At 40.6% G+C, this 23739-nt stretch overlaps 1 protein-coding gene across 1 annotated transcript in view; it reads right to left on the reverse strand.

The window, feature by feature from the left end:
- The window catches only part of RASGRP1 (RAS guanyl releasing protein 1), a 178280-nt gene extending 160470 nt beyond the window's left edge, over positions 1–17810 (reverse strand). The window contains exon 1 of the mRNA XM_019968493.2: positions 17661–17810. The gene's annotated coding sequence lies outside the window, so the exon portion shown is untranslated. The remainder of the gene's footprint in view (positions 1–17660) is intronic.
- Between the last annotated feature and the right edge of the window lie 5929 nt (positions 17811–23739).

A 23739-nucleotide genomic window follows, 5' to 3' on the forward strand; every position in this document is an offset into this window, starting at 1 on the left:
CATACCAGATTGCAAAGAAGTTAGCAAAGACTGTTGGGCTTGTGTCAAATTTCTTAGGAGCCAACTTGAACGTCATATTGGCCAAAGACAGCCATCTGAGCACCAGAAAAGCTAAAAGTCACAATAAATTGAAATATATCAGATATGTTAAAACCCATGAATTCATAAAGATACTAAGAAAAAAGCTAACTGATCATCTTTGAAGGATGCTGGAGAACCAACTCATTATCCTGATAGCTCAGTTGGTAAAGAATCCACCTGCAATGCAGGATACCCCAGTTTGATTCCTGGGTTGGGAAGATCTGCTGGAGAAGAGATAGGCGGACCCACTCCATTGTTCTTGGGCTTCCCTGTGGCTCAGCTGGCAGAGAATCTGCCTGCAATGCAGGAGACCTGGGTGAAATTCAATTCCTGGGTTGGGAAGATCCCCTGGAGAAGGGAAAGGCTACCCACTTCAGTATTCTGGCCTAGAGAATTCCATGGAGTATACAGTCCATGGGGTCATAAAGAGTTGGACACGACTGAGCGACTTTCACTAACGTCACTCTCTCAGAAGGAAAAGGTCAAGTGTTTATCTTTCTTTTCAGGTGAGAATTCCATCTCAGGGTAACCAAACAGTTAGCAATTCTCTCTCTATGTGAGTATTCCAGTTAATAAGGCAGAGTGATAGAACTGGGATAACACTATTTTGCAACTCCTAATTAAAATAATGGATCTAGGTAATGGTGACCAATGGCTGCTAAGACAGACAATCAGACATCGTATACCTCCTGATGGATGCTCACACCACCGCCGTATGAAGCATTCATTTAAAAAAGATTAAATATGAGTCAAACTAGGCTTCTAGGTCAAACATCAATTTACATAGGAAATTGAATAGACAAAACCGAAACCAAACTCTGAGGATGCAATCAGCCAAATCCAGAAGGTGAGAATCTCTGCAAGTAAAGCCACGCAATTTATTCAACCGATAAAGCTAAAAAAAAAAAACAAAAAACAAACAAAAAAACCCCATAAGGATTAAAACAGACAAGGTCAATCACAGCCAAATGCCAAAGTACCCTGTATAGATACTGATTTGACAAATCATCTAAAATTAAAAATTACATGCAAATGCAGTTAGTGTTTAAATCTTCCTGGTCATCTTGTGAGTGTGAACATGGTCTGGATGTGTGATGATTTTAAAGAATTACTGTAAACTTGGGGAGGTGTAACACTTATTGTGGTAACATTTAAAAACTTAATTATATTTTATATGCTTTTTATGGATAAAATGATATGATGTCTGTGATTTCCTTCAGAATAATCCCAAGTATGTATGTTTTGGGGGGGGTACAGGGGGAGGTAGTTTGACTGTGGCTGGGGTTAGAGTTGAAATAAGAGAAACAATGAGTTAATGATTGTGGTAGCTGAGTGTTTATCTTTATAGTGCTGAGTATATCCAGATCTTGTTTGAGACAGTGCCTGGCATACAGTAAGCACTCAACAGATGGGTCCCTCGGGGGATCTGGGAGCTTGAACATTCTGGAAGCTCTGGGAAATAATATAGAATATATCTTCTTTCATGGATCTCAATCTATGTGTGTAAAAAAGGAGATTGTTTTAGAGTAGTAGCAGACTATCATCAATCTGTTTCTTACTTTTTATCACTTAATAATATCTCTTGGTAATTGTTCCATGTCAGTGCCCAGACAGCTTCCTCATTGGTTTTTTTTTTTTGGCAACTGTTCAGTTTTCCATCTATGGTTACACCCTATTACATTTAACGCAGGCTCTATTGATGTCTGTTCCCATTTGTTTTTCCATTTTGAGTGCAGTAATTAAGAACTGGTTCTTATAGAATACAGAAAGGATTTTATTTCTGACAAAGAGCCCCATGGCTCCATAAGTAGCCAAAGACAAATCAAGACACTTTCCTGACTTTGTAAGGCCCCATCCCACATCAAAGGAGTGCCCTCCACAACTCTCTCACAACAATTAAATCAACTGATCTTAGAGTAAGCACTTGGAGACACACCCCTCCTGTGTGGGTTTAGGTTGGTCGGACTGGGGCGGGTGTCAGGTGGGTGGAGCAGGATGGATACTTCTTTATTGTTTGTCCTGTTTGAACACACATCTTCTTCCCAAGCTGGGGCCAGAATCTTTCAGCATCTAATAGGCATTTCTAGGGCCCCTGAGACCATCAGAGAGAATTGGTATCAAATCTCTCAGCAGGTATAAGAGCCAAAGGAAGTACCTATATGCTGGGCTGCTTGGAAATGGGGTAAGCTGCTGAATAAAAAAAAAAAGTGCAAAAGTAGAAAAGGGCCCCAGGGTATTTTTAAACCTTTTACAAATAGGAGCAAGTCCAAATTTAACACGGGGCTGGTTGTTTAATGTGGCTTTCTCTTTCACCCAACCTTCCCTTCAAAGGGATAGTTTTTTTCCCCTCTCTGCTGAAACACATGGGCTCTGGGTAGCAAATACTCAGCTCTGACAAGCAAAGCAAGTTAACACAAGGGCAGCACCCAAGTAGCAAAGGAAGCTGAAGTTAAAATAAAACCACACCTCCTTCCCCTTCAGGTGACAAAGATAACCCTCCCTTCAACGCTCCAGCCATGAGCAAGCTGATGTGAAGAGCCGTTGGACAAGAAAGAGGAACCAGAACCAGACTCATCCCCACCCCTCTGTCCTCACTCCCTACTCCCCGCCCCTCCAATTCCCATCTCTGCCCAGAGCTGGCCCCAAGCAGAGATGTGAGGGAGGGAAACTCTTCTTTTTTGAAAACACTTTCCCAGGCACCTGAAACTTCTTTCTTCTCTCAAAATAACTCTTAGAAAAGGTTTGATAAAAATGCATTTACAGGATGGTAGAGAAGATACTACAGAATCATGTCTTGTAGATAATTAATGAGCTTTGATGTGTCACCCCTCCCAAGGATTTTCTTACCCTTAAGCCAAATTACTTAGTGGGGCATTGCAGGCATCACTGGCTCCTGAATGGGAGATAGTGTGGGTAGACGGTGTGCTCTGGACTCTAAGATCAGAGCATATGAGTGGCAAAAACACTAAACACACTTGTACGTGTGGAAAACTCTTATTGTTGTGTGAGCTGTGTTCCTTCAGTCCTCTGCAGAAAAGCAAAGGCCTTTTGATATGAGTGAAACTTGCATTTTTATGCGGTGATCAAGACCCAGGCAGCCCAGCCCCTCAGTCCACACACAGCAAGCTGAGTAAGCTCTGGCCTCTAAGCCTTGAGGTTTAAGTAGTATGAAGTCAGAGCAGCGAGCTGAGGTCAGAAGTTTGGTGTTACTTCTCAGCATAAAAGTCTTCACCCATTTCGTTTAACATTATATTTGGTCCAAAGCCCAGTGTAACCTTTTTGGATCTGAGTCTCTACCTGGGGTCAGCTTCTGTATTCTGGGACCCCCAGTTAGGGACAGAGATGATGCACACTGGTGCACGTAGGTCTTGCTTGCTGACTAATTCATAAAGTAGATGACTCCTTGATTTTAATCCCTGAAACTAATTAACCTCAAGAGTTGGATTGAGAAGGAACTCAAACTGAAAACATATGCAAAGCAGCAAGCAGATTAGAAGAAGCATCAGATTAAAAGTGAGGAGACTTGCAGGCCTCCTCCTGTATCCTCTCTACCCTTATCTGGAAGCCACTTTCTTGCAACCTAGCTTTGTGTAGTTGTCAAAACCCCAAATTTGAAGCTATTGGCTCAGTGATCAAACTCTGGGTTTTGGGGTCAGGAAGTTAGGTTGGGGAGGGGGGGTGAAGTTTTTCTGTGTCTGTCTGAGCAACTACAGAAGAATTGTTTGATCTTTGCAGGTTCCAAAAATTATAACCAGCACCAGTGGGCCTTTGGGTGATGGGCCGTCAAAGGGGGACCTCTTACTTGTCTTTGAAGAATGGGTCAGCTATGTGACATTCAGAGGGGCAGTTCTGAAAGGAAATCAAACACCAAAACCCAGATAAATATGTGACACAAAAGAGAGTAAGGAAAGGAGTCCAGGCTCTGGCAGATTCTATAAACTTGCTCTAAAGACCTAGCTTTAAATCATCCGAGATTCTGCAAACTTTCACCAAGAAGAGCAACAGACTGAAAGCTTCAGGAGAGACCTGTGGACAGATGCTGAATGATGTCATTGGTAAGTTAGGATGCCCAACAGAACTTTGTTGTCCAACCTTGAACTCTCTACTGGCCATTTTAACAGGGGAAATGTACCCAGGAGAAACCTCTTTCTTTCAGACCTCATTCAAGGAAAACATTAGACTAAGTCAAACTTCTTAAGAAGATGAGAATAAATGCACTCATTTCCTAAAACCTGATGGTGAAATGATACGCACTGTTCCCCTTCTCAAACGCTGCCCCCCTCCCCCATTACGCAAGAAGCCCAGGATTCGAACGTAAATAAATATAGGGGTCTTCAGTAATTTCCTTGCCTAAGGAGGTTAGGGCGAGGTCTCAGACTGAGTCAGCATGCAAATGCAAATAATGTCTGTGCAGGATAATCTGGGTGGGGGGTGCTGAAAAAGGACACACGGGGAAACAGGAAACCAGAATGCAGCACTCCACGGAGCATGACCTGGAGAAAAGTGTATCAGCAGGACCGAGACCTGGCCTCAGAGCTGAGAATCACGCAGTAGGATTCCTAGGGAGGAGTTCCTCAGGACCTGGCAAATCAGGGGAAACCCTCCTTTAACTGTGGGTTTCTAGGGCTCTGGAGGAAAAACTTACTCCTCCAGAAACTAAATGGAGTTGATGGCACCATTCTGCATGGGACTGGAAGACAGAAGCAGAATCTGAATAAACATTCGTAATCCTGAGCCATTAGTTTCTAGACTAGCTCCAGTCCACAGAATATAACATGAGCCACATATGGAAGTTTAAATTTTCTAGTCTAGTAGCCACATTTTAAAAGGTAAGAAGATAGGTAACACTATTTTTTATTCATCTATTTTGCTTAGCTCATTATATCTAAAATACTACCCTTTCAACATATACTCAAAATCAGTTGTATTGAGATATTTTATACTAATGTAAATGTTGAATTAATTAAAATTAGATTACATTTTAAAATTTGGTTCCTCAGTTGCACTAACTAGTACGTTTTGAGTGCTCAATACATGTGACTTTCATGTCAAACAGAGCAGGCCAGAATAAGAGCTCTCAAATTACGGAACTGAGGCCCCAGCCTGAGCAGATGGAGTGGCCAAAAAATGATAATACTATTAAAGATAAAGGAATTCATCTATTCTAAAAAAAGAAAGAAAGGTTACACACAAAATATTGAAAACATTCATCTTAGCAACTTCTGATAAAAAAGATAAACCTGGTTTTCATTTATTATTGATTTTTACCAAACTTTTATTTGTTAAAGAGGATAACAATTTCTTCCCTCAGTTACTAATACCCATATTGTTTCAAATTCCCAAAAGGGAAGTCCAAAATACCATCCTATAGAATTTCTTACACCGTGGATAGAAACTCCATAATAGGAGGATAATAGGAGAGGTGAAACCCTCAGTTTAGTTCAGTCGCTTGGTCATTTCTGACTCTTTGCAACCCCATGGACTGCAGCACACCAGGATTCCCTGTCCTGCATCAACTCCCGAAGCTTGCTCAAACTCATGTCCTTTGAGTCTGTGATACCATCCAAGCATCTCATCCTCTGTCATCCCCTTCTCTTCCTGCCTTCAATCTTTCCCAGCATCAGGGTCTTTTCTGACGAGATCGGGCACGTTCAGGGTGGTATGGCCGTAGCAGGGTCTTTTCTGATGAGTCAATTCTTCACATCAGGTGGCAAAAGTAGTGGAGTTTCAGCTTCAGCATCCGTCAGTCCTTCCGATGAATATTCAGGACTGATTTTCTTTAGGATTGACAGATTGAATCTCCTTGCAGTCCAAAGGACTTTCAAGAGTCTTCTCCAACACCACAGTTCAAAAGCATCAATTTTTCAGTGCTCAGCTTTCCTTATAGCCCAACTCTCACATCCATACATGACTATTGGAAAAACCTAGCTTTGACTAGATGGACGTTTGTTGGCAAAGTAATGTCTCTGCTTTTTAATATGCTGTCTAGGTTGGTCATAACTTTTCTTCCAAGGAGCAGGCGAATTTTAATTTCATGGCTGCAGTCACCATCTGCAGTGATTTTGGAGCCCCCCAAAATAAATCTCTCACTGTTTCCATTGTTTCCCCATCTACTTGCCATTAAGTGATGGGACTGGATGATCTTAGTTTTCTGAATGTTGAGTTTTAAGCCAACTTTTTCACTCTCCTCCTTCACTTTCTGAGTAGGCTGAGCCCTACTCAGATAAAAGATAAAGACCACATATTTCTCATTCTCAAAGTCAAGGAGACCTTCTGGACTGTAAAGCTCTTTGGAGGTCAAGAAGGGAGTGACGTCAAGTCTACCCACAGGCTTCTTTGCTAGAATTCAACTTGGCTAAGAGATGCGTATGCACTCATGGGAGGATCCTGAGATAAACCAATATAGACTCAGAACCAGGCAAAGCAAGGTGATTAGCCAAAAGGAAACCTGGAAGAAATGCCCCATATAACTGAGAAACCACCACAAGGGTGCAACTCTCTGAGTCTTCCCACGTGTCTCTCCACATGTACCATACTCTTTTCTTCCTAATAAACACTTTACTTGTTTTATGTTTTTGCAAACAAAAGGGCCAAGGCCTTGTCACCTGCCACTGGCCTAGTGGCTAGGATTCAGCACTCTCACCACTGAGATCTGACTTCAGTCTCTAGAACTGAAACCCTGCATCAAGCTGCTGCAGGCCAAGGCCACCTGAGATCAGAACCTTTCAACATTTTAAATTTGTATCCAGAAAGCTGAGTTTATGAATATATGTGTTCCACCTGAACTCGAGAGTGTGTACTTTCTTTTGTAAAATTGAGTGTGTACACTTCAACAACTGTGTGTCCAAGGTGGACAGACTGTATCCTTCAGGAGATTGTAAGAATGTGGGTGAGGGGCAGAAACAATAGTAGCTGTCTTTCCCAGTAGGACAGACTAGGTTTTATTTAGGAACAAAGAACCCCACAATATTGGTGCTTTACCCAACACAAGTTTATTCTCACATGCTACATGTCCAACCTAGGTTGGTGAAGGGGGTTTTGGGGAGATGAGGAGTCTCTCTCTCTATCTCATTGCTCCTGATCCCCCTGACAAGGTTACTACCTGGAACACTGCTGGTCACAAAGGTAGAGGGGAAGAATGCTCGGATGGACCCAGAAGTGGCATAAGTTATTTTCTTTCATTGACTAGAACCAGTTTCATGGATAAGCCTAATCTCAAAAGGATAAGGAACCATAATTTTACAATGTACCCAAAAGGTACGCTGAGGTGGAATACTTGATGAATAGAACTTCTGTCTCACTGTCTTTCTGACCTCAGCTAGTTGTGAAGTTGACTCAAATTATATACGGGACCAGAATGGAGTACCATGTTGAACTATGTTAAAGAGGCTGGACCACAACTGTTTAGTTAAAAAAAAAAAAGAAACTGCTGCCTATGCATTTGTGCTTTTGTGGAGGGGAAGGCCCAGAAAGAGAAATTTTCAAGCAGATGAGGTTCAACTAGAAGAGAAGACACAGGCGAGCAGTTTTTGTTTTCTTTTTTTTTTTAAGTTCCTCTGCCAGGAAATCAGAAATGCAAAATTTTTTATCTTGCTATGGAACAAGAATAAGAATTTCTACTCAGATACTAGACCTTGTGAAGGAGAGAAAGTAACACAAAGGACTGCCTATGTTTGGGGAGCGAATTTAGCCCAAGCACTATACAATGTAAAAATAGACAAGACCAAATATATTTTCAAAGGCAGTGACTGTGAAGATGTTAATAAGGGGAAAAGAGATTATTTTAAAAAATGGAAAATATTGCCTTGTTTATATTTGAAACACAAAATCATCATTTTTTTTTTTTTTGGCAGCAGGATGTCTTAATTTCATTTTATAAATAGAATGGAAAATTAGATAAGAGAGGTTAGAGGCATTGCTTGAGACTGGCATTTAATTTTGGACCCCTAACTCTCTGATTAACGCTTTATCCATCCTATTGATATAATTTACACATTGGTGGAATCGGGGCTCTTCTATTTCCTGCCTTTCTCTTCATTTCTAACCCTATTTCAGACTTGATAGAAGGAGATAGATGTGGGTTTCATGAGATGAGGGACCATGAATCTCCCTCTTTCTTGAATTAACATTTCTGCTTATAGAGAAAAATAAACCTAGGGACCTGTTTGGATCAAACTGTGTACCCTCTTCCCTCTCCCTCCCCCAACCCAGTTCATATGTTGAAACCTGAAACCCCTATGTAGGTGTAATTGGAAATAGGGCTTTTAAGGGGATAGGTCAAATGAGGTCATAAGGGTGGGGCCCTAATCCCAGCAGACTAGTGTCCTTATAAGAGCAAGAGAGCTCTCCACATGCACAGAGGAAAGGCCATGTCTAGTCTCTGGTATTTTATTATGAGGGCCTGAGCTGGCTCCTGGAGGACCTATTCTGTAATTCCTTGCACTAGTTGTATGGAATGACTTGCTAGGACACAGTGAGCAAGATATTTCATTGAAGTGTTCAGCTGCTACCTGAATTCAGAAAAGCCTGTATTTGTGGTTGGCACCAAATTAGATGCTGAAGGGGATGGGAAGCATGACAAGACACTGCCTTCAATAAATGCAGAAACAGAGATTCAGAAATGACCATGGTAAAAATCAATGTGATCTATAAACAATAGAATGGATCCAGGAAAAAGAAACTCTGACAGGGACGTTGAGAAGCTTCCATAGAGGAGGCAGCAGTGGTTGGGTAGGAGTTTTCCCCTCAGCTCTCTCCTCCAAAATTACCTTTCAGTTTGACTTCTTTGTTCATCATTGGTAAATACCGTTTCTCAGTGAAGCCAACATGGGCATATTTATTAATAAAAAAGAAACTAACATTTATTGAGCACCAACTATGTGTAAGACATTTACAGATTTCATTTCTTAGAAACCTACATCTCAATTTCATGCTTTTATGCCTACTTTACAGGTGAGGAAACAGATTTTAGGTAACTCGCCTAAGAGGACAAACGTGTTAGTGATGGAGATGAGATTTGATCCCAGATCGGGCTGATTTCAAAAAATCAGCATATTGTTTCTGTAGAGTGATAAACATTGCTGCTAAAGATCTCAGATCAATCTTTCTCAAAAGATCAGTCACTGGTGGACCTGACATTTCATTTTATCTGTAGGTTTATCGATTTGGGGGTTGTAATTTTATTCATTTATTTATGGCTGTGCTGGGTCTTTGTTGCTGCTTGGAATTGTGACAAGTGGGGGCCATTCTTTGTTGTGGTGCACAGGCTTCTCATCGTGGTGGCTTCTCCTGTTGTAGAGCAGCGGCTCTAGGGCACACAGGTTTCAGAAGTTGTGGCTCCCAGGCTCTAAAGCACAGGCTCAGTGGTTATAGTGCGTGGGCTTAATTGCTCCATGCCACGTGGGCTCTTCCCAGATCAGGGATCAAATCTGTCTCTTGCACTGGCAGGCGGATTCTTTACCTGAGCCACCAGGGAAGCTCTATTTATTGATTTTCTTAAATTTTGATGTCCTTGCTCCTCTATGTCAGGGATCATGTGTGGTTTTTTTCCACTGATGTTTCCTGATCAGGGCCTGGCAGTGGTGCTTAATAAATGTTTATTGAATGAATAATTGCTCTTAGTGCTTCAAAAAGATATAAAATGTAATTTTGAGAACAATAGATACTAGGTCGACTGATCTCTCTACTTCCTGAAAGTGCAAAGAGGTAGGATACTTAATGATGGCTATGGGTGGAGAATCTCTCAAGCCAATGACATGTTTGGATTTGTGGAATCTGAGGAGTTGTGGAGATCTGAGGAGATAGCCAACAGTTTCCTGGAAAAGTCAGCTTGGAGGTGAAGATACGCTTCTGAGGCCATCTTCAGAGGAAGTAGCTTAGATCAAGGAAAGATGGAGTTCAGAGAGGCAGGGCAGGATGAGTGTGGAAGAAGTGAATGTCCAGGAGATTTGCTGACTTTCTATTAGTGTAAGGCACGTGGGTTTCAAACTGAGCTATTAGGCCTTTATTTCTCCTCACTATCAGCCTGCAGATGTCAGGTCTGTTCTCTAATATCCTTGTCTTTATGTTTTTGTTGACACCTTTTTCTTTCTTCTAGACTCACCTACTCTGTGTACCCCCATCCTTCAATTCCAAATTCTATGGAACACTCCCTGATTTCAGCTTTTACTGATTTATCTTCCTTTGAATCTCTGCTGTTCACTCTTAAGCCAGAGATCTCTGCTTATCTGACTGCATATCCCTACCAGCAGAGCATTTTTTAAAAACATATCTCCCAATATATGTTTTTACTGATCCTTTGAAGTTTATACATAAACTACTCTAAAACATTATGTAGAAAAGAGGGAAACTTTAAAAGATAAAATAAAAAGGAAATAAACAGTATTTTAAAATATCATGTTTATTGTGATTTATTATATCTCAAGGAAAAATATTGACTTAGGGACACATTTCATTGTTAATAACAGTGGATGTAAGTCTAGGCTTCAAATGCTTTTTCTTTTTTGATAATTTAAAAACTTTGTTGATACCCTGATATGTTCGAGAAGATCATCTTTGTGATTACCTTTTCCTGAAGCTGATAAGGAGCTTGCTCCAGGAGAGGTAGAAATGTCAGTCCTGTCACTTTCTTGTAGTTAATTCCTACTAAAGTCATTAATATTATTTTCAATGGATAATTTACCAAAAATATCCATGGCACTTGTCTGTTTTGTGGGAGCTATATTACCTAGTCTTTGTTAACTAGTTGGTAAGTTCACTGAAGTAGGGATGGACAAGTTCATTTGTCATAATTATTGGAAAGTAGAGCAGCCTCTGCCAACTCTTCCTACCTGTAAAATTTCTGCTCTTCTCTCAGGACACATGACTGTCTTACTTATGGTGCAGGTGAAGATACCAGTGTCTCCCTTTGCACCCCCTTTTGGAGAACTGTGGTCCCATCCATAGTCCAAAGCACTCGATTACTTACTGGCTTGAGTTGTTCTGTTTCATATGCTCTTCTCTTTACTTTCTCAAGTTGTTAATAACACCTTGAAAGTCGAGATGACCATGTTGTTGATCTCTCCTGATGGATTGGTTAACACACATTAGCTCTTTCCTCCTTTGTTTGTGTCATCTTTCTCATAAAGTTTGAGTTAAGGAGAAGCTAAGGTCCAGAGATTAATTGAGTGGTCAGCATGCCCAGTGTGATGTGTGCAAACAACCTTCAAAAATGGAGTCCAGATCTGACACCAACATCTATGGTTGTTTCTCTCTGGATTTCCCAATTTACATCTCTTTTCAAGGAAGGGTGCTCTCACTTAAAAGCCCTGCACAATTCTCACTTTTTAGCTGTTAATTAGAATGTTCTATTCTTGTACGTTTTTGATCCCCCCTTCTCCCTCCTCCCTTCTCTCCCTCCACTCCCAGCTCCTTCTGCAGCACAGAATATCTCACCTGACCAAGTTTAAAAAAAAAAAGATCCACAAAACAACTTGGGAAATTACATTTTGTTTAGCTTCCCTCCCCGGGATAGCAATTCAGAAATAGCACTTTCTGTGCAGTCTGCTGTAAGTAGCATTTCTTGGCCTGAGTCTCAGAATTGGCACCTCGCTAAGCACTTTCACGTCTGGTGTGAGACTGAGGCAGACTCACATGAGCCCTTCACTGTGTTCAGTAAAGTTTGATGATAACTGATAGGGATTGAAAGACCCCTTACTGTGGTGACATGGAGCCTTGTCCACAGTCTTTCTATTCATCATGGTGGATAAGTCACTTCATGGGTCTGTGTGTTTCATTGTAGGTAAAAATTGAACCTACTTCATAAACTTGTTTTCAGGATTATTGAGGACTGGTACAGTAAACATACTTTGAAAAACATACATTTGTGAACCTTATCCATTTGTCCAAAGCTATAAAATGTACAACATCAAGAGTGAAACCTAAGGGAAACTGCAGGAAACAATGGTTTCCTAAGGGAAACAATGCTTTCTTAACATAGTTTCATCAGTGATCATGAATGTTCCACTCAGATGCGGGATGTTAGTGAGGGAGACTATGCTTGTGCAGGAGAAGGGGGAACATGGGAAATTTCTGTACCTTCCTCTCGGTTGTGGGGTGAGCCTAAAACTGTTCTAAAAAATAAAGTCTATTGAAAAAAAGCACAAGGTATTGCACAAATGTAAGATGTCCTAACAAATTTCCTCTTTTCTGCAACTGTTCTCCATTCTTCTGCTCTTATAATCCTGGGAAATAGGTCAGAACCCAGGGAGAGTGAGATGCACAGGGAAATTATTTCATTTTAATTGGTGCTTAGAAAGGGGTTAATGCACAGAAGTATCAATGGTAACTAAGAGTGGCATTTTAGACTGGATTGAGGATGGTTGTCCATCTATAAGCAATATTCTCTATCCTCAAGGAGCCCTAGTTTATGACTTTTGCTGTCTTTCAATATTGAATACACACACCAAATCATCTTCCCCTAAACAAATGCTGGACTTCTGCAGAATTTAAGTCATCAGGTTGGTTATCTTATTGAGGCCTGGGTTGTAGTATGTGTAAAAGAGTTAAATTTATTCAATTACCCTGGGAAATAAAACCTCTTTTAAATTGTCTCAGTTCTTACTTCTTCTTCTCCTTTCATGGTACCCACGTCAATGTAGCTAAGAACATTCCCCCAGAAATCCCCATTGCATCACAAAGTTAGGAACCAATCCACGTGTACACTGAAACAAGCAATGTCCTTCTAGATTGGGACTAGCAAGTTGGGTGGGGTGTTGCTTGAACAGGCTTCTGATTTGTGTTTTTTAGAAGGAAATTATTTACAGCCCATAGAGTCCTTGACACCAAGTTGAAATAAGTGATGATTCATTGTGTGAAATTCCTAAGCGGGAGAGTTAAGACTCTACAACTAACTCTGGAAGATAATGAAGGACAGGGAAGCCCAGCATGCTGCAGTCCACTGAGTCGCAAAGAGTTGGATGCGACTTAGCAACTGAACAACTGAGTTAGGACTAAAACTCTTCATAGAAATTATTCTGTGATAACATTCTGCTTCTCACATTTGGTTGCTGGCATTTCATGCTATGTCACTGCATGTCATCTCATGTCATGCTGATTACTTTCCTTTCCTTTTTAAAATGTACAAGTACTTACAGAGTATCATTTTTTTCAAGGCAATGTTTTAATGCAGAGATAGACATGGTATGTTCCTTTGGTTCAAAGAACCTGCAGTCTATTGTATTTCTACTGATGCTTCCCACTTTTACTTGCATTCAGCAAAGACACCCACTCCTGCAGTCACACAGTTGTTCACATGTCAGAGAATCCAGGGTCTAGCAGCAGTTGTAATGGTGAGTGTTCAGCGGCACTCGATCCAGGTGGCATCAGCCAAAGAAGCACAGCAGATGACATGACTTATTTATATTTTCTGAGCCTGGTTTTCATCTTTTCTGTCATTTCCCTGATGTGCCCAATATCCTTCCAAAATTTTGTTTTTCTTTTTAAATTAACATTAGTTTCTCTTGCATTTGACCAAGAACCTTGATCTATTTTCTCAGTTTATATATATATGTGTGTGTGTGTGTGTGTGTGTGTATGTATGTATACCTGTGCTGTGCTGAGTCACTCAGTCATGTCTGACTCTTTGCAACCCCATGGACTGTAGCCCGCCAGGCTCCTCTGTCCATGGGGATTCTTCAGGCAAAAATATATATACATGTTTTATATAATATGTATAACTATATAAATTATATGAATATATATATTTCATGTGTATGTTTTTGCATGTATATATGTAGAAAGAAATATTTATATAATGAAATTATATTCCAAAGAAAGATTCTAGTACAAGGATTTAAAATCTAGTTTCCATGGTCACTCCTACACAGAACGCCCCTCACCTGTGGGTCACCATTCCATGCTGCTGCCCCTTGTCCTCAGCCCTGTCCTCTGTACGCTCTGTCCTCACCTGATCTCAGAGTCTCCCATCTTGCACTCAGTACAGATTCAGTTTGCAGAGTCCAGGTAGAGAAAGAAATGCTTCTGAAAGCAGAAATTGTTATCGCATGAGTGTATGCCCTTCTCGATGCCAAACATCACCAATCTAGTTCTAAAACCTAGGATCTGGGAAGGGGTGCCTTAGGTTCATTACCAGATGCATCTGGCTAGCACATGCCTGATTTGCAAATCGGAGCCATTGTGAATGGGAAGAGCTTGCGGTCAATCCGTAAAAAGGTTTTGACAAGAGGCTGTCTTAAAAAACCATAGAATGAAGTAGAAAGGTAGCATTTGCTACAGACAAACCAGAGAGCATTGTCTGTATCAGAAAATGATCCCAGATTTTAAGTGAATTCTGGAATTTTCTATGGACCTTAGAGTCATCTGCTGCCATCTACAGGTCTTAGAATAGGCACCTTTGGTTTTAAGTTCCACACGGGGCCTGTTTACACATTCAGAACTTTGGGCCAAATTAATAGGTTTTAACTGAAGTTTCTATAGAATGATCTTGATATACTATCTATAACAAGGACTCCCTCATGGCTGCACATCAGAAACACTGAAGGAGCTTTCCTCAAAAATTGATTCCTAGACTTAAAAATTCTGATATAATTGGTTTGCTTTTTGTTGTTTTATTTATTTTTGGCCACACTGTGTGGCTTGGGGAACCTTAGCTCCTGACCAGGGATTGAACCTAGGCCCACGGCAGTGAAAGCCCAGGGAATTCCCTGTTGTTGTTTTTAAGATGCCCCAGTGGATTCTAATATGAGGCCAGGTTGGGAACCATGGATATATAAGAACAAAAACACTAACAGCAAAAAACTTAATTCGGTCAAAGTTTTCAGCAAGGAAGAGAAAAATGGGATGGGTCAAGGTAGGAATCTGAAACTCAAAACAACCCTTAAAAATAATACCTTTGCAAATCATGGTTCTTTTATTTCAGGCATGGTAAGAGAAGTCCCTTGGGCTGCAAGGAGCTCAAAACAGTCAATCCTAAAGGAAATCAACTCTGAATATTTATTGGAAGAACTGTTGCTGAAGCTCTAATACTTCAGGCATCTGATACGAAGAGCCGACTCATTGGAAAGGACCCTGATGCTGGGGAAGAATGAAGGCAAAAGGAGAAGGGGACAGCAGAGGATGAGAAAGTTAGCATCACTGACTCAATGGACATGAATTTGAGCAAAGTCTGGGAGACACTAGAGGACAGAGGAGGTTGGCGTGCTAGAGTCCACGAAGTTGCAAAGAGCAACTGAACTACAACAAATGATGCAGCAGCTGGAATCAATGATCATCTCAATTCCACAGATAATAAAAGTCTTTGCTTTTTTGTACCTCCAAAAATGTCCAGCATAGTGCTCAGAGAACTATGCAGATAACAGCAATACTCTGCACTTTCCCATACTTTGATCCCTTAGTTTCTAGCATTCTTTTCTGTTCTCCTTAGGAACATACTCAATCTCTTGTTCATCAGCTGGTTTCATCTGCAGGTGAGAAGATAGCTTAGGACACTTAATTCAAACCACACAGCTTCATGAACCCAGAAAGTCTTCAGATACGTTGAACTGAGAGCTCCAGTTCTTTTCCTTCAAGGATCCCTCCAGAAGGGCAATGCTTGCATGTACACTTAGACTTTTCCCTTTTTCTTCTCTGTCTCTCTCTCTCTTTTTTTTTTTTTTTTTAATGAAGGAAAGGATACCAGAGCTCTGGATGAACGCTTATAGCTCTGTGCTTTGGCTCAATATGTATGTGCATACATGAACACCTCAAATGTTCGTGAGTCCCCATCAAGAACAGAACTATTTAAAAACTGTAATGCTCTCCATTGACACCTCCAGTTGAAGAGCAATTTTATAGCATAATTATAACGTATTGCATAATTTGGAAAAGCTTTTGTTCTCATTGCGATTATCCTCAGAGAGCTCCTTTTTCACCTCCCCCTTCCCACACTAACTGACTTAAGAATATCCAACCCTTAAAGGCTGTTTTGCCTTCATAGAATAAAAATGAAGCTTTAAGATGAAGTGCATAAGTGATGGGTGGGAGAGAAATTTGGTACATGATTCACTGCTTTACTGCGGTGAAGGTAATTTCTTGTTCTTAAGAGCTTTCTTCCTAGGATTTCACTGGGGAAAAAAGACCTTTGGGGGACAACTGTAGGCATCAAAAGCCCCTGGAAAGAAGTAGGTTTCCTATTGGTTCCTGCCCCTGAGCAAGTCTCAGGGCTCCTTGAGAGCCCAGTTTGCTCACTTTCAAAAGAAGGGAACTAGATCAGATGATTCTTAAAGCCAACACTTAAATACTAGAATTCTGTCATCGAACAACAGATCCACTCTTTGTAGACCTTGAAAACAAAAAATTCTGTTTCCCTTTGGGATTCATGTTTTAACAGTCAGGACAAAGGATGCCAGAATGGTATTATTTCCAAGTCCCCCAGAAATGCTGACTTTTCTGCATATGAAAATGCTGACTTTCACTATGTGACCATAACCCAGAGCGCTTACAAAGGGAAAAGAGTGAAGGCTTCAAAACATACTATGAGGAAACTTCCCTGGTGGTTCAGTGGTTGAGAATCCACCTGCCAATGCAGGGGACACGAGTTCAATCCCTGGTTCAGGAAGATTTCACTTGCTACAGAGCAACTAAGCCTGTGCACTGCAACAAGAGAAGCCACTGCAGTGAGAAGCCTGCACATTGCGACTAGGCAGTAGCTTGCAATTGCCGCAACTAGAGAAAGCCCACGTGCAGCAGTGAAGACTCAACACAGCCAAAAATACATACATATATATACTATCAGCCATGAGGCACCCTACACTGGGACTTGTTTAGCATTCATGAGATGCTAAATGAATCACCTCAATCTCCTCTTTTTCTTCGTAAGTCCTGAATTTTGAAGAAGTTACTGTTTTCCCCAGCCATATCTAGCATCCAAGGAGGCTACCACAGAGACGGGAAAACAGTGCGGTTTTCAAGGCACTTGGAACATCAGGAACTTCCACTGTCCATTATAAATCATCCAGGTAATACATGCACACGGTAAAACACCAATCAGTACAGCAAATTTAAAATAACAATCAATTCTTATTAAACTCCTTCCTTTTCCTTGTTCTCCTTTTATTGATTTATAACTTTAGCTCTCCTGAGGGTTATCTCTGAGACAAAATAAGGTGCTAATGGTTTTGTGCCTTGATTTCTTTATTTTAGATAACATTCATCATCTTCTTTCTGTAAAAGGTGAGGATTTAGGTCATTCTCACTATTTCCCCTCTTCCCATGCCTTTTCCAATTTTTGATACAGATGACATTGATTTTTGCTCTTCTCTTCATTACTTTTATAGCTTTAAATTCTACAATTTTAGTTTTGTTTCTTGTTCTGTAAAACCATGGACTTCTTAAATGTTCTTGCTCTATCATATTTTCGGGCCAGACCTTGCACACAATCTGTTCGCTCGTCCCTCTGCTGTTGATCCTCATCCACCACTCCCTCCAATACACTGGTTTAAATGTCCTCAACCTTGAGGAGCTTAACTCAAGTTTAAAAGGTGGCCATCCTTTAGTCACTTATTTCATACATTCACAATATTAACATAATTTTATGTGCTTACCTATATCCTTTATAATGGTGTCTGTGCTGGTCCTAACTTCTTAATCCAATCAATTAATTGAGGGTAGACATGATCATTATTTCTAATCTTCCGATAGAAGCTTATGCAGACAGAGCTCTGCAGTGAAAGTGTGCTCAGTTCATGCTGCTGATTAAAATAACTAAAGACACATTCCCATCCCCCAAGTTACTGTTGACAATTTTGAACTGTCAGTGCCAAGTCACAGTTTTGAAAAAAAAAAAAAAAGAGAGAGAGAGAGATTCTTTCCAGCCTAGAAGAGCACTTCTGTTCACCCTGAGAGAGTGTTAATTAACTGATACCTAGTACATCTGCAGCATCTCTTGAGAGTTACCCCCTTTCTTGGTAATAAATCAAATGGGTTGGCATTAAGCCTTAAAAGGAGTAGATAAAGACCAGGTATACCCCATAACTATTTTTGGACATGGACTTGGTTTTTGTGTTGTTTGGTATAAGGTTTAATGGTTCTTGGTTTCTGATTAATTTTTTGATCTGAGTGGATGAAAGTGAGAAACTCACATTGGAGGTGATGTCCTTAGGAAAGTAGGAACATGCTAAGCAACCTTGCGGAGGTTCCATCCTCACCATGGTAAGATGGTGGAGGCTGGGGGGGACTAAAGATACTGAACTACTGAAAGCTTAGGAATCTTCTTCCTAACCTGTATTCCTAGGGGTGCAGAATAGGCATAATACAGTCAAATTAACTTGGTACAACTGGCTTTCCAATCTTCAGGTCACTTTATTAATAAGCTCTTATTCATTTTTTGATTAAGTTATGAAGAACTGAAAATCTGAGAGCCTTCGATGCCTTTTAAAAATAATCAAATAAAAATTCAACTCATTCTATTAAATATGGTCGTAAGTATTTTGAACAGTGACAATCTATTTGGCTAATAGGAAGCATCCCATTTCCTGATGAGGGTGGGTCATATGTTTTATTTATAAACTCAGAAAGGAAGTTGTTTTTCCTCCACCCTCTACATTTAATCTACTGCTTGTAGCTCAACCAAGTGATGAAGATTCCCACCTGTTCTGTGGTGATCCCAAATCAGTACCCTTTTAACTGAAGCCTCACTCTGGCCCACACTGAGGTCATGTTCTCAGTTCAAATGGGGTGAAGGGACAGTGAGCTTACCATTCTGTATTCATGGAAATAGGGGAGCCCCTCCCCACCACTGCTTCATCATGACTAAGCAACTCCCATGCACTGAATGGAATAATTCTATTGCGCAAGTAAATGTTGGTTCTATGTACTATTTTAGTATTGGGTGGTGGTGGTCAAAACAAGGACTTGCTTTGGGCTTAGCCAGCATGACCACAGCTATCAGCCATATAAAAGGGGTGTGGTCATCCCCAGCAGAGGGGCTCCTGAAAATACGCGTAGCATTTTTCCAGAGCCCATGACTGCCTATTCAAGAGCACTTTCCAGTAAGTGTTTTGTGAGAGGTGGCCACAGTTCAGGCTTACTGTCTCAGGAGAGCCAAGCTCCTCTGTAATAGTGAAGAACTGGTCTTCAGCTCTGACAAAGGAATAAGAGTTTCTCATATGGATTTGCAGAGGTGGAAATTGGTATTTACTGGCTTCTATTTTGTTGTCTGTCCACCTTAATATTTATCTGAAGTACAAACATGACCAAGGAAGAACTGGCCTCTGCAAAGCCTATTTGGCTTTCTCTCTTAACCCTGAGACAGCACGACCATGGGGAGGCCATTTCCCTCTCAGCTGGCCACTGGGTCCTCTGTCCAGAGGGCTGTGAAAGGCATCACCCCAAGGGTGTGAACTGCTCAGCGCCTTCTGCTGTTCCCTCAGCAGTTGCTCAGGATGCCTTAAAAATAATCCTTTCTTTTCACTTGGAGTGGATTTGCAGGTCTGGAGTCTGTAAAGCCAATTTTCATTTTTAATCTGGTGTGAGCCTATCTCATTAGTGAGTCAAGGCCTCCTTTTCACACTTGCCTTGGGACACAAAGGAACCCAGTTATGAGCTGTTAATTAGCTATTAGGGGACTGGGAAACTTCCAACGAGTCATTATTCACACTGTTCGAGGCTAATACTTATTTAATTAGAACTATTCCTTTCCTGTCATAAATCCCTAGTTAAAATAAATTTAGCTCAAATTGTCAGTTTAGCTTAAAAAGAAACTGGTGGCCAATTCCAATTCTACTGACTTTTTATGAGACAAATGCTTTAATAAGTGCTGTCCTGCCACTCCATGCATGGAGACTAGAAACTGGCCAGAACTTGCACTTAGAGGGATGTATGTGTGTGTATGTAGATGGAGGATGCTCACGAAATGAAGCAAGTGGGCTCCCCTTGGGTGCATACCACTCTCCCACATATTTTCTTTAGTCTTTTGAAAACTTTGATGGGAACCCAAGATCTGATCGTGGTAGGGGTGAGCAGGAGTAAAACAACACTGTCCTTTCACCTGCTATGTATCTCTATCTTACTATGTGGTCGTACGTTCTTAAATCCAGGATTAGCTCAGGCAGGGGTGGAATGGAGCATACTGACTAACGAAGTATCTAGACAGAGAAGGGTTCAGCAGAAAACTTTTTGTTTCTGTTTCCGAAGCTTGTGAAAAAAAGAGTTTTTATATTTTCTTCTTGTTTTGGTTATCTATGGCTATAAGCCATTAAAAACTTGGTAGCTTAAAATAACAATTGTTTTATTTGTTAGTCACGAATTTGGATAGGGCTCAGTTTGGTGATTCTTAGCTCTTTATGGAGTCTGCTGGGGTTCATTTGACTGCATTCAAGAAAGTTTTATCATATTATGTCTGGTACCTCAGTCTACTCCACAGGATCTATCTGCCTGTCTCTCTCTTTCTCTTATAGCTAGTTTAGGCTTCTTCACAGCAAGAATGTCATAGGATAGGTGGATATCTTACTGGGTTGCTGGGTTCTAAGAGGAAGTGTTTCAAATGGCATGATGGAAGTTGCAAATCTTTTAAGGCCCAGTCTCAGAAGTTATCTAATGTCACTTCTACTGCATTGGGTTAGTCAGAAGAGGCTACATGGTCAGCCTAGTCTCAAAAAGAAGGGAAAACTGACTGTCTCTCTCAGCAGCCGCCCAATCACAAAAATTTGTCCCATCTTTAAAGTGTCACACTAAACTTGCCATGTCCAAAGTCTGACTTTTATTGGTTGATTGAGTGTCGTTTGGGGGTCTCTCAACCATCATTCAAGATATGAATGAGGAGTGCACAGTTATGTGGATGCTGGAAATGTGACAGATCCCAGTATCAGTTAAAGATGATTTCAGCTGTGAAGAACAGACAGCCTAAATCAAATCTGATAATATTATGTTAAAATGTATTTGCTTAATAAGCAGAAAGTCCAGAGGTGGAAGGTTGCCTTCAGGGTTGCTTTATACAGTACTTTAGTGATACCATTGAGTGATGTCCTATTGCTCTCATCTCTCTTCTGTGACATTCCCCATGTTGGCTTCATCCTAAGTGCCTCTGCTTTTCGCTGGGTGGCTGCCAGTAGAGACTGGCTGCTTGCTTCCTTGTTCATGTTAAGTGGGAGAGAGAAAGAGAAACACTATTTCTGTCTTTTTCTTAAAAGTGAGAAGGAAGTTTTCAGAGGACCCCAACAAATTTCTCCTCATGTCTTACTGGCCAGAATTGGGTTCCATGCTCATTTCTGAAACAATTACTGACAAGAGGCATGGGATTATTCTTACACCAGTATGTCTCAACCTGAACTTGAAGGTGGAGGTGGTTTCCCTAAGATATATTGGCTATGTAGAATTTTTAAAAAAAGTAAGTTTGGGTTATATTAGGAAGAAGGAAGATGGCAAGTTTTGGATAGGCAGCCAAGAATGTTATTGCATTGCCTTAAAGATAAATCCATGGCATCAATTTTTCTTAAGCTAGAAATTCCTTTTGAGACACAAAAGACCCCAAATAGTGAAAACAATCTTGAGAAAGAAAAATGGAGCTAGAAGAATCAGGCTCCCTGACTTCAGACTACAATTACAGTCATCAAAACAGTATGGTACTGGCATAAAACCAGAAATATAGATCAATGGAATAGGATAGAAAGCCCAGAGATAAATCCATGCCCCCATGGTCAATTGATCTATGACAAAGGAGGCAAGTCCATATAGTGGAGTAAAGACAGTCTCTTTAATAAATGGATTAAACACCTACATGTAAGACCTGACACTATAAAATTAGAGAAAAACACAGGCAGAACACTCTTTGACATAAACCTCAGTAATATCTTTTTAGATCCGTATCCTAGAATAATGAAAATAAAACCAAAAATGAATAATGGTACCTAATTAAACTCAAAAGCTTTTGCACAGCAACAGAAACCGTAAACAGAACAGAAAGACATCCCACACAATGGGAGAAAATATTTGCAAATGATGAGCCTGACAAGAGATCAAGCTCCAAAATTTACAAACAGCTCATGTGACTCAATAAGAAACAACTCAATAATAAAATGGGCAGAAGACCTAAATAGACATTTCCCCAAAGATATATAGATTACCAAGAGGCACATGAAAAGATGTTCCACATCACCAATTACTAGAGAAATGCAAATCAAAACTATAGTGAGATATCACCTCACACCAGTAAGAATGGCCATCATCAGAAATCCTACAAACAATAAGTGCTCGAGAGGGTGTGGAGAAAATGGAACCCTCCTACACTGTTGGTGGGAACATAAACTGGTATAGCCACTATGGAGAATAGCATGGAGTTTCCTTAAAAAACTAAAAATAGACCTATCATATGATCCAGTAATCCCATTCCTGGGCATGTTTCCAAAGAAAGCTAAGGTTCGAAAGATACAGGCACTCCAATGTTCACGGCAGCACTGTTTACAGTAGCCAAGAAATGAAAGCAACCTAAATGTCCATCCACAGAGGTATGGATAAAGATGCGGTACATATCAATACAAGGAATATTATGCAGTCGTAAAAAGAATGCCATTTGCAGCAACATGCATGGACCTAGAGATTATCATACTAAGTAAGTCAGACAAAGACAAATATATATGATAGTGCTTATATGTGGAATCTAAAAAATGTGATCAAATGAACTTACAAAAGAGAAACAGACTCATAGAATTAGAAAACAAACTTACGGTTGCCAAAGGGGAAAGGTGGCAGAGAGGGATAAGTTGGGAGTTTGGGATTGACATATGCACACTACTATAATTAAAATAGATAACCAGCATGGGGAACTCTGCTCAATATTTGGTAATAGCCTAAATGAGAAAAGAATTCAAAAAAGAAGAATATATATATGTATATGTATAACTGAATCACTTTGCTGTATACCTGAAACTAACATAACATTATTAATCAAGTATACTCCAATATAAAATAAAAATCTTGAAAAATTTTCTCTTAATTGAATATTCAATTTCAGAAGAAATTATTAAGGAATGGGCAACATTACAAGACAAAACTGTTGCAAATCCTACTTTGTACCAAGAGAGTAATCTCTCCAATGTCTCTATTTCCATCTCTAAAATTAGAATAATAGTACCTATTTCTTAGGGTCAGGATTAAAAAGAGATAATGTATGTAGGATGTTGGGGCAAAATAAATAACCCTATCCTTGAGAGTGCAAAAATAGAGGTCCTCTTGAGGGAACAGCAGGGTGTTTCTGAAGGGCCCAGCAGAGAGGGGATATGAGACAGTAGCTTTTCAAGGCAGAACATAAACATATCTGAAAACCCAGAATGTAAACTCTTGCAATAAGAACCATCTGGAGTGGGGAGGGAGGATTGGGGCAGATCCCTCTGAGTGTTTCCTCCTCCACAACATGTTTTTTAGAACTGAAATCAGGTTATGAAGAGCATCAAGGCAGCTTTGAAGAGGAAGTCACAAAAGGACAGGCAACAGCTTGGGGACATGGGTGCGCGCTGTGTGCTCCTTGGGGGAGGGGAGGGGAGCAGACTTGCCTTCTTGACCTTGCCTGATGGCATGCCAGGTCATTAAGGAGGGCCTTACCTCCCGCACACCTCCTGCCTCTCTGGCTCCCCACTGAGCCCGGGAACCAGTGGGAACATCCCAAACCCAGGCTAGGCTCTGGGCCAA

The sequence above is a fragment of the Bos indicus genome, chromosome 10, assembly GCF_029378745.1.
Source record: "Bos indicus isolate NIAB-ARS_2022 breed Sahiwal x Tharparkar chromosome 10, NIAB-ARS_B.indTharparkar_mat_pri_1.0, whole genome shotgun sequence".
In the NCBI taxonomy this organism is placed as follows: Eukaryota; Metazoa; Chordata; class Mammalia; order Artiodactyla; family Bovidae; genus Bos; species Bos indicus.